The following is an 11,159-nucleotide window of genomic DNA, read 5'->3' on the forward strand; positions in this document are numbered from 1 at the left end:
ATTGAGGTAGTACTTGAGTGGAGGCCCAATGTCCATCAGTAGCAGATTTCTTGACTGTTTATACCACCCAGGGACTTTGAGTACCAGGAAAGACAGCAAATTACTGAAGATTTCAAAACCAAACAAGAAATTCTAGTTGTCGAAGCCTGTTGTGAGAAAGTGCTACCTCTGAACTCTTATCACTCTGGCTGGTTTGCTTCAGCCTAAATGTACTCCTGTCTCAACTGCTGTGATAAGACCTTTTGCTTCTCTCTATATTCATTCCTTCAACTGGATCAGGTTTTCTTTTCATTTAATATTCTGGGGGAGACATAAGCAGGTCATGTTTAAGCATGCCAATAGCTCAATGGCTGTGACCAAGATCGACTTAGCTAGTTGTCAGGGATCTGCTCCATAGAAAACCAAGGAATCAGGCCTTAAGCATGGTTTTTCTTTCTAGGAGTTATTGACTCAACTCCCCTCATAATGACCCTATGTATAACAAAAAGAAACGCTGCTTGATCCTGTGCCATGTTCACCATTATTCTTATGTTTGAGCTCAGACCTTAAACAAAGATCTGGAAAATAGTGAAACTGTCTCCGTAAACCAGCACTAGAAGTAGAGCCTCCACCCACTGCAACTTGTACTCATGAGAACTGAGACCTTGTCTACTCTATTCACTGCTGTATTTCCTATAACTAAGCCTGGTTGACCCAGGTCAGGGTAAAAATAAAACAAAACAAAAGGTCAGATATTGTCAAGTGAACTCCAACTCACGAAGACTCTAATGGCTGATTCTGCAGAGAGATCTCCAGGACTTTCTTCGTGGTACATTTGGGTAGAATAAAAGCTCCAGACTTTTGGTCCTCAACTAAAAGAGAACCAAGTGTATTAACTATGTACCACCAAGGGACTCCAAACTAGTTGCCATGAAGGTGATTCTGACTCACAGCATCTCTTGTGTGAGAGTAGAACTTTAATCCAAAGATTCTCAGTGTCTTTCATGGGGCAGATTCAAACACTAATGCTGTGGTCAGCATTAGAGCTCTTAACCAGTTGAAGCAACTAGGGACTCGTAGCCCAAATTTGACACTTAGTAGTGATTTAGTAAAAGATCAACTAATTTATTGCCAGGTAACCACAAAGAAGACAAAGTAGGGAAGATGATGCCACCGTCCCGAGTGAGTTCTCCATCAAATACGGACAGAAGATATGACATCCCAGGAGCAACTATTTGCCACTGTGACTTCAGAGGCAGGCAGGATGTTTTGCTATGTTCCTTGACTTTCTGTGTACTGGCTGAGTGACTTTGCTATGTTCCTTGACTTTCTGTGTACTGGCTGAGTGACTTTGACCAAGCAAGTTAACATCTCTGGAGTTCAGTTTTCTCAACTAAAAATGGGAGAGAATAATAATTGTTATGCCCATAGAAAATTACATGAGGCCTTTGAAATCACAAATGGACAGATTTAGTACGGAGCCAGGCCCATAGTAAATGCTGAATATATGTCAGCATTATTATTTCCATTATAATCATTCTCTTCTACTTTCCCTTCAGTCTGTGGGCAAACATTATGAGTAATATATAGCATAGCTGTATACCAAAGTTATATGCAGAGATAGTATAAAGGTCTCTTTCCCTCTCTCTCTCATCTATCTATCTATCTATCTATCTATCTATCTATCTATCTATCTATCTAATCTATCTGTCTGGGTACTTTAGAGAAACAAATCCACAGAAACTCATATATAAGAGAGTTTTATATAAAGGTTAAGTGTGCATCAAGAAAACATCCCAACCCAGTGCTGCCAAAGCCCACAAGTCCAACATTAACCCATATGTCCAACAACAATCTACAAGGTCATCCTCCATCTCACAAAACATACACTATGATGCCAACTTCAGGAGGAAAGCTGAATCAGTGAGTGTGTAAGCATCTCAGCATTGCCAGGGGTCTCCACACGGCTGCTCCAGCACCCAGGGCTGCATCGGGGTAGGTCCATGTGGCTTCTTCTTGGGGATGTCTTGCAGGAAGTGAGCCTTGCCAGCTGAAGCAGGAACTGGCTAAGGTAGCTGCACCCTGGTCCAACCAACACAAAGCAAGAGACCTGAGAATGAGAAAGGTGAAGCTCATGGAGCCATTTATATCACCACCCTTCAATTAACTCCACATGTGTTTAATGACCAGGTTGGCAAAACAAACTTTAATTATCTCACTATCATCATTTGCCTATTATCTGTTCAGCTAGCTATCTAGCTATCATTACTGTCTGTCTTCCATCTATCTATATCAAGAAGATTGTGATTCTATTAAAGGGTATACTCAATAACTCTCCCAAATGTTTTAGGAGGAGGGAAAAAAATAATAGGAACAAACAAGCAAGACAAAAATACTATTGTTCTTTGTCTTTTTATTTGCCCTTTTCAAACAAACAACTCTTGACTCAGACCTTGTCTATAATGGGTATGCTGAAGAAATTTCCATGAACCCAGATGCATGCAGGAAATTTAGGTTCTGCACCAGGTTCTTCGAACAAACAATTTAAGGACAGCTCTGAAGTTTCCTCTGCTTAAAGAGGGACAGCTAGTAACACTGTGAAAGTCAGTTAACTGACTGTTTTAGTTGCTTCCGAAGCTGCGATTGCTGTTGCCTGCACCAGAGTGTATGTTGTAGGCAGCTTTGATTGAAAAGTTAATCAGCAGGCTTGAATCTCTATCAATAAAGAAGAGCTTGATTTAAACACTTGATGAAAAGGAAACTTTTAAAAGCCATAAACCCTAAGCACCATAAAATGTAGAGATAGCAAGTCGAGAGACAATGAAAGATGGGTTGTGGCAGGTTTTCATCAGAACAATAAAGTTTTCAAGAAGAAAGTGGTTTCCACTATTGATGTGGAATTTAAAAAGGGAAAGGGTTGAGTGTTTGTGGGTGAATGATAGACCAGAGCACTGTCAAAGGCTCCCTGATACCATGTGGGGCCCAAAACAATGAGAAGGCCCACAGGATACCCACAGGCTCCCTTCCCCTTAGATTACTTACTTTATGTAGCAGTGAACAAACCAAGGCAAATAATAGCTAACATTCAGAAGAAGGAAGTACTTTGCTGGTGGAAGACTTAAAGGCAAGTCTTCCTGGAAGCGGGTATTTGAGTGGGACATTGAAAAAAATGGGTATTTGAGAACTTGAAGTATCCTGCAAGTCGAGTCCAACCCTTTAGTTGATTATATGGGCAAAAATGTCAGGTGGTAGAAAACAGATGAAGAAAATAGGGTCTTCTCAGATTCTGCTACATCCTCCAGTTGGCTATATCATTGTGGTGGCAGTCCTGGTGAACTAATATTAATCATAATAATAATTTATTAATAGCTTACCATAGACACCAGGACCGTGCGGGCATTTGTAGGCAGTTTCTCGTTTAATCATCCCAATCAGCCCAGGAGAGCACTATTTTAATTGCATTTTATTTTATAGAGGAGACAACTGAGTTTCAGAGTGGAGAGTAACTTGTCTAAGATCCCACAGTCAATAAAATTTGGAACTGCAGGCCTGCTCAGAACCCACTGCTGTATGTTGATTCCTACCATGGAGTAGGTTGGTTAGTTTGAGCTGCCAACATTTTAGGGCTGCAATCCAATGCTTTAGTCAGTGCACACCAAGTCTCCATCAGAAACAGAATGGGGGTGGCGGGTGGGGGGGAGAAACAAGTGCAAACACGTGAAATCAGAAACCTCACTACCCTTGAGCAGTGAGGTTTTGACTCCTGGTGACTATTTTGACTCCTGGTGACTATGAGACTATTTACTTAGTAATGTAAATTCACATCAAGTGCTTAGTACATAGTGCAAATCCTTGGCACAGCTTAGTAGGGGTTCTTTTTTATTATTAACAAAGTATTTACTAACCCACCTGGAGGTATCTTGGAAGATAGGCCTGCTGATCTGCTTCTGAAAGACCCCACATTTGGACCCTCTATGGAATAGTTGCACACTTGGGATCATCATTAGTCAGGGTTGACTCAAAGCCAACTAACAGAATCTAGCACTTAGTAGTTCTCACTCCACACCTTGGAAAATAGTAACCTTTCTTAGTGCCACCAGCTAAACTCTTTGCTGGTAAACAATTGTCAAAGGTTTGAGCTGACTCAGAGGTACCTCTGAAGATGTGATCTATATCTGAAAAATCAGCCACTGTAAGTAGATTATGAGAGACATAGGTTAAAATAGGTAATTTCTCATCATTCGATTTTATTTTTGACTCATTTTAAGGCTGTTTCAGTTTTTTCAAAAAAGGTGAAGGGGTACTACATGTGGATTAAACCCCTGGGGACTCCCTTTAGACCATGGATCAGGAATGTTAATACCCTGGCTGTCAGGCAGAATGCAGTGGAAAGTATATTGTTGCAGATGCAGTTAGCTTAAAATTTAGTACCCTAGCATTTGAGCTTCCTTATGGGCCATTTAAATCTGTTCTAGGTTTTAATCTTTTCTTTTCTATTGAGATTTTTATCTGTTTTACTTTGCTATTGTTGCTAGCATATTTTTTCCCCAAATGTTTGTCAGTATATGAAGTCCAGGGTAGGTAAATCTATAGAGACAGTAACTGGATTAATAGTTCCTTAGGGTATGGCAGGGGAGGATGGGGGCAATGTGGAGCTAATAATGATGAGTATAAGAATGAAGAAAATGTTCCCAAACTGATTGTGGTGATGATTGTACAACTTTTCTTGATGTGATTGATCTATTGAACTGTATGACATGTGAAATATATACCAATAAAAGTGGTGTGTGTTGGGGGGCAGGACTCAGCCTCTGTAAAGCACTCAGAAGTACGCATTGTTACCATCTGACAGGGAAGACTTGATGGCAATTGGTTGGCTTTGGCTATTACAACAATTATAATGATTGTTACTATGAGCTGCGGGTCCCATTGCCTTCCCTATAGACAATGTGCTTGGGGGGGTGACTTATGTCCTCATCTTTCTTGTACCCACTGCACTTTTGTGGCACTGGGCTCCTCCCTTAAAGACTCAATTTCTCCACATTTTGCCCGTTACAACCCACTGTTTCATGGGGTGTGTTCTGATTCTCGTTACTTCTGCCCTGCCTTGCAAATAAAAATTTCTTAACTGTCCTTGGTGACATCTTCATGCTTTGATAACATCTTAATTAGGATATTTAAATTTTCCATGATCTCTTTCCACAGATGTGGTCAATTTGATGTCTGTGTGTTAAATCTGGCAAGGACCAGTATAGTTGCTGTTTGGGTGGTTAAAAAGGATATTGCCAATAAGTCATTGGTGTTACATAATTCTGTCATATTGTTGTCAGCATTGTTTTTGTCACCAAGGTCATATTTTCTAACCATATTTTGCATCTTCTTTGTTTCCAGTTTTTACATTCCAATCACCAGTCATTATTAAAGCATATTGATTGCATGCTTGATCAATTTCAGGCAGTAGAAGTTGGGAAACATCTTCAATTTCTTTATCTTTGGCATTAGGAACCACTAAATTAATAAACTTTAAAAATAGTGATATTTTTGATATTCTAAGCATATAGATATTGCTCTAACATTAACTTCACGATAGACATTAAACTGTTCTTGATGATGAGTATAACATTATTCCTCTTCAATTTGCCATTCCTGGCATAGTATACTAGATGATCATCCAATTAAAAATGGTCAATATCAGTCCAATTGAGCTCATCAATTAGTAGGATATCAACCTCTATGGGGTTCATTCATTTTTTGATGACTTCCAATTTTTCTACATGCATATATCAGACATTCGATGTTCCGTTTATTAATGTATAGTTGCAGCTGTTTTTTCTTAATTTTAGTTATGCCACTTCAGCAAATAAAAGTCCAGCCCATGTTGCTCCATCTACATAATTCAGGTCAAATATATTGAAGGAGATAGCTCTTCTCCACTTGCTTTTTGAGTCCTTTGACCCTGATTGGCTCATCTTCCAACACTCTATCAAATAATATTCCATTGATATATGTATATAAGGGTTTGATTGCCCATTTTAAAAATATTAATAGATCAGCGGGCCCTTCTTCTTAGTGTCTATCAGTTTGGAAGCTCTGATGAATCCTGCCCACTGTGGGTGACCTTCCTAGGATTTGAAATTGCGTCAAAGCAACACTTAAGCCACCACACGACGATTAAATGACACAAAAGAGGTAGACACTGTAATAACTAATTATCTTTCTCTCACCCAATGCTGAGTTCTTTAAAATCAGGATGGTATTGCCCGGCCTTTCTTCTATGGTTCTTCTGGGTAGACTCAAACTTTCACCACATTAATTAGTAGCTGACCATGTAAATCACTTGTGCTATTCAAGGGCTCCTATTGTTGGAAAACCCACTTTAAAATCCAAATGTTTTCTGCAGTTTTCTATATAAGATGGTCTCAGATTTGGGGTCCTTACCAGAAAAGTGTTGGTCAGAGAATTATATCTCCCCTATAGGAAACAGAACTTGATGGTGTTCCACATAAGCCAGATAAACTCTGAACAGCAATGATCTGCAGAAAGAAGGGGGTTGGGGATTAAGAGCAATAATGTGGATCTATGGAACCTGTATTGTTGTGACATTGATCTCTAATTATTTCCCACCATCGCTGGGGAAATTAGATCCAGGGCAACACTGGAAGGCAAAGAGACATTGACCCATGCTGCTAGATGGATAGCCAGAGCAGATTTGGGGTGAAGCACCTGTTTGGCAGCCCCTGGGGCATCCTGTTAGACATGCATAACCTCTCTCTGTCTCCAGGGGAGCTGTCAGCTCCACACATTCCACTAGGCACTTAAGCAGCCCCCAATTCACTACATTACAAAAGCATCATTTGATTGATTCATCAACTAGCAAACAGGAAAGACACAGCTGTCACTGTGAGGAGAGCAGTAATTAACAAGGGAAGAAACTCCAGTGTGGGAAGTCTGAGTTTGGGAGTAAAAGAGAAAGCAATACATAAAAATAAATTAAAAAGAGTTCATCATGCAAAAACTTCTAACATCCTGGCCCAGTACCTGGCTCAAAACAAGAAGGAAGTTTGTCAACAGTAAAGCACAATAGTAATGTTAATATTGTAACAGGCAGGGCACTTATTTGTCCTAAATGTATCCTGTGTATTCTATTATCTAATCCTCAATATAGATGGGAGTAGTATTTCCATTTAATAGATGAAGAGGCTGAAGTTCATAAAGTAAGCAGCTTACCTGGAAGTAAGACAGAAGCCATAAGCGAAGCAGGGTTTGGAGACAGATGTTTCTGACTCCAATGTGTGGGAGTCTGAACAATTTGCTTTGCCCTAGCACAGAGTTGAAACACCCAACACTAGAAAACAAAGCCGTGTTGTGGAGTTGATTCTGACTCATGGGAACCCCATGTGGTTTCGGTGGCTGCTTTTCTTCCCGGATGCCTGTGAGTGGACTTGATGTCCAGCCTTCCAGTCAGTAGCCACAGTTCTGGGCCCCTAAGCTGGAGATGGTCAGAGTCTCTGTGGTAGTTATGTAATTTCATGTCAACTTGGAGATAGATAAAAGTGTAAGGTGGATTTTAGCCTGTCCATCAGGTCATAGACTGATGGTGACTCCTTGTGGGTGTGGCCTTCTCATAAGGAGGGTCCTGGGGACCTCCCCCCTCTCTCTCTGCCTTCATCTTCCTGCTGGGGGACTCGTTCCTGGCAGAGCCCTGGAGATGCATCCACCATCATTGGATCCAGGGATTTGCACCTATGGGCCTCTGATCTTCCTGCATTCTGCATCTTGTGACTGCATTAGTTTGAAGAAGGACGTAGGGACTGTTATCTGTCTTATTGGTTAGTATCAGATTTATGGACTGGGATGTGTGCTTGATATATACCTACTTCTTGATATAAAACTCTTTCAGAGATATGAGGGTCACTGGATTTGTTTCTCCAGTCAAATCAGTCTAATACAGTATCAAAGCTGGGTGTACAAAGAGAACTCTAGTTTAAGGAGAGATGAAAACTTGATTAGTGGATCTTTGCTTTCAAAGTAAAACTTTTCCCACTTAACCCCCTGCCACCACATCATGAACCTGCTTCTTCTGGTTATAGTTAAGCATGCAAACGACCATCTGCATAATATTCTGTTTCAAATGGATAAGATCTAGGTAATTACTGTTTATCCAAGGGCCTTATTTGATTTTTCCAATGTATATTTTTCCCTACTTTTGAGACTTTTGAAATTTTATTTTCAAAAGATGAAAATTCCTTAGCATTTTGTAATATTTATCTATTTATTTTCTTATTTTTCTTATGCAGTCGAGTTTCCCACATTTGGGGAAATCGCAGGGTCAGCACATATGGAGTGCAATGGATAAGCCTCACCCTGGGAAAACCACCTTCCTGATCATGGTATCTCCCCTGCCAGGTAAGTATGCATTATGTGGTATTTAAGTATTTAATTATACTATTGACATTTTTAAACTGGATAATGTTTTTAATAGCATTAAAGAAGATTTTAGGTTAAAAAATTGAACAGTGCATGAAGTCTACCTCTCACATAACTATATTCACGGCTTTCACTTTATCTTGGATTGTTTTCCCAAAAAGCTGGCATTTTACATAGGCATTATGGACATATTTATTTTAAAGAATATTTTCTAGAAATTTCTATAATTTAATTTTCAATAACTTTAAAAGAATTGAATCATGTTGACCTTTTCTACTTACCAAACAAGTCTGCATTTCTTTGGATATGGGTTGGGTCCACTTTTCAGATACTATAACTAACACAGAGATAAACAATTCTCACAAAGTCTTCCTTGCAATTTCTTAAGGCAATGCTATATTTCCCAGTCTGCTTTGATATGTTCTTCCCACCTAATTTTGGAGAATGCTTATGGAGATCTGGCAACGGACATTTTAATTTGCTCACTTCAATTATTTGAAACCAATATTTAATTCTTTGCACTAAGTTAAACCTTACTGGGCATGCAAATGGCACCATTCCCAAATTTTCTCACCATAAAGTGATAATGCTGAGCTGCAGAGGAAGGTCCCTGATGGGCTTCTCAGGAACCCAAATTGCCGCTGAGAGAATCAACAGTTTAAATATTAACTGTAGCTCTGAACCAAAAGAGAGGTGCTTTGAGTTGGTAGGCCCCCAGAAATGGCTGAGGAAAAAGGCCTCATGATCTACTTTGGGAGGGACGCAACCGTGAAAAACTTTGTGGAGCACAGTTCTACTCTGTGGAGCACGGTTTTACTCTGAAACACACCAGCAGTTACCAGTTGGAGTCAGCTTTACAACAACTTTGCTGAGAATCCACTTCTGCCAGACACTGTGCCAAGTGGTTTATGTCTACTCGTTCCCAACACAATGCACTCATTCCACATAGTCAGATCATAGTATTTGTTGATGATAATATGTTCGCCTTTAATTCTTAGAATGCTCATATGAGGTCATTCTAGCGATTGTTATAATTATTAGATGTGTGGAGTCAATTTTGACTCATAGTGACCACAAGGGACAGAGTAGAACTACTTTATAGAATGTTTCTTGCTGTAATTATCATAGGAGCATATCCCCAGGTTTTTCTCCCAGGCACTGGTCTTTCAGAACACTTAACTATTGTGCTTCCTTGCCTCTTTTTTAAATGACTAGTCCAATTTTTTAGACAAGAAGATGAAACTTTGAGCAGTTTTCTTTTTCCAAGTCATTTGGATGTAAGTGGTGAAGCCAATTTGGACCTGCTGCTCTTGATCCGAATGTGTACCCCCAACACTTGTCTGTCAGTTTGTCGTACTGTGGTGCCTTGTGTGTTGCTGTGTTGGTGGAAATGATGTCATCGGTTTTTCAAATACAAGTAGGGTCAATCATGATGAACAGGTATCAAGGGACCTTCCAGACTAGGAACAGACTAAGATAGAATAGGCTGTCCTTTCTGAGTGATTAGGCACTTAAAACCTTATGAATGACAGTGGAACATTGTCAGGTATACTGAAAATATTATGAATAGCAGCATGATATTGTGAGATGTAGTGAAAAAAAACATGAGCCCTTCAAGTTGGAAGACACTCAAAATATGAGGGGATACCCTCCCCCAAATAGGGGAGTTTTCCCCCCCAAAAGCTATGCGTTTAAATTTTTTAATGAAACAACCTTATCACCTTCATTATACTTAAGACTTTTGTCAAATCTGAGATTTCATTCTTGGAAACATTTTTTCAAACTCATCTGTTTGGATGGCTGACAGCACCTCCCTTGTTTTTTTTTTTTCTTCTTCTTCACTTCTTCTATGTCATCAAATCACTGTTCTTTCATGTCCCTCTTCATTTGAGGAAACAAAAAGAAGTCACATGGAGCAAGGTCAGGTGAGTCAGGTACGTGGGGCAAGAGAGGCATGCTGCTTTTGCCAAAAACTGGTGCCCTGAGATGGCTGCATGAGCAGGTGCATTGTCGTGATGGAAAAATCAGTCCCCCGCCTGCCACAAATCAGGTTGTTGTTTTTTCTGGCATACATTGTTGCACTGTCTATTCAGAACCTCCAAAAAGAAAGCACATTCAGAAGGTTGAGAACCACGGCACTAAAGCTAGTGAGGAAGAAATTGAAGAAATCTACTAACTTCTTCTATCTAAAAGTGATCAAACATGGAGTTATGATGCATTGATAGTTATTGACAATTGGAATGCAAAAGTTGTAAACAAAGAAGATGGATCAGCCGTTGGAAAATAAGGCTTTGGTGATAGAAATGAAGTTGGAGATTGCATGATACGCTTTTGCGAGACCAACTGTGGGAAATTAAATGTCATTCCCACAGATTCTCCCCTAACAGATATGTTGCCTTAAGTGAGCACATGGTTGATTCTATCTCCCTGTAGAAGCTGACATTCTTTGACTATCTCCTCCTGCTGGGTCACCCATCCTCTCCTCATACCTTCTCCCAGTGCAGGTATTGTGAGTTCAGGGACTTTACTGTGATTACCACCCATCCTGTGACATATGTAACTGCTGTCTTATGAATGGCTTATGGCTACCTACAAATATCCCAAGACAGTAAAGTTTTCCGCTCCTCCTCCTATTCTCTGCATGGATCTGGCTGCTGAGATCATGGCAGTCCCAGAGGTGAGCATGCTACCATAAAATGTCTGACTCCTTTATTTTATCTCCTCTCCTACCTCTCCTATTCTCTATGACTTTA

The 11,159-nt window shown here is 40.0% G+C and overlaps 1 pseudogene; it reads right to left on the bottom strand.

Moving 5' to 3' along the window:
* Positions 1-8,266: 8,266 nt before the first annotated feature.
* On the bottom strand, positions 8,267-8,393 carry LOC115870775 (annotated as a pseudogene).
* Positions 8,394-11,159: the final 2,766 nt, after the last annotated feature.

This window comes from Echinops telfairi, unplaced genomic scaffold (genome assembly GCF_000313985.2).
Source record: "Echinops telfairi isolate 266 unplaced genomic scaffold, ASM31398v2 ScPeMD7_2291;HRSCAF=2852, whole genome shotgun sequence".
In the NCBI taxonomy this organism is placed as follows: Eukaryota; Metazoa; Chordata; class Mammalia; order Afrosoricida; family Tenrecidae; genus Echinops; species Echinops telfairi.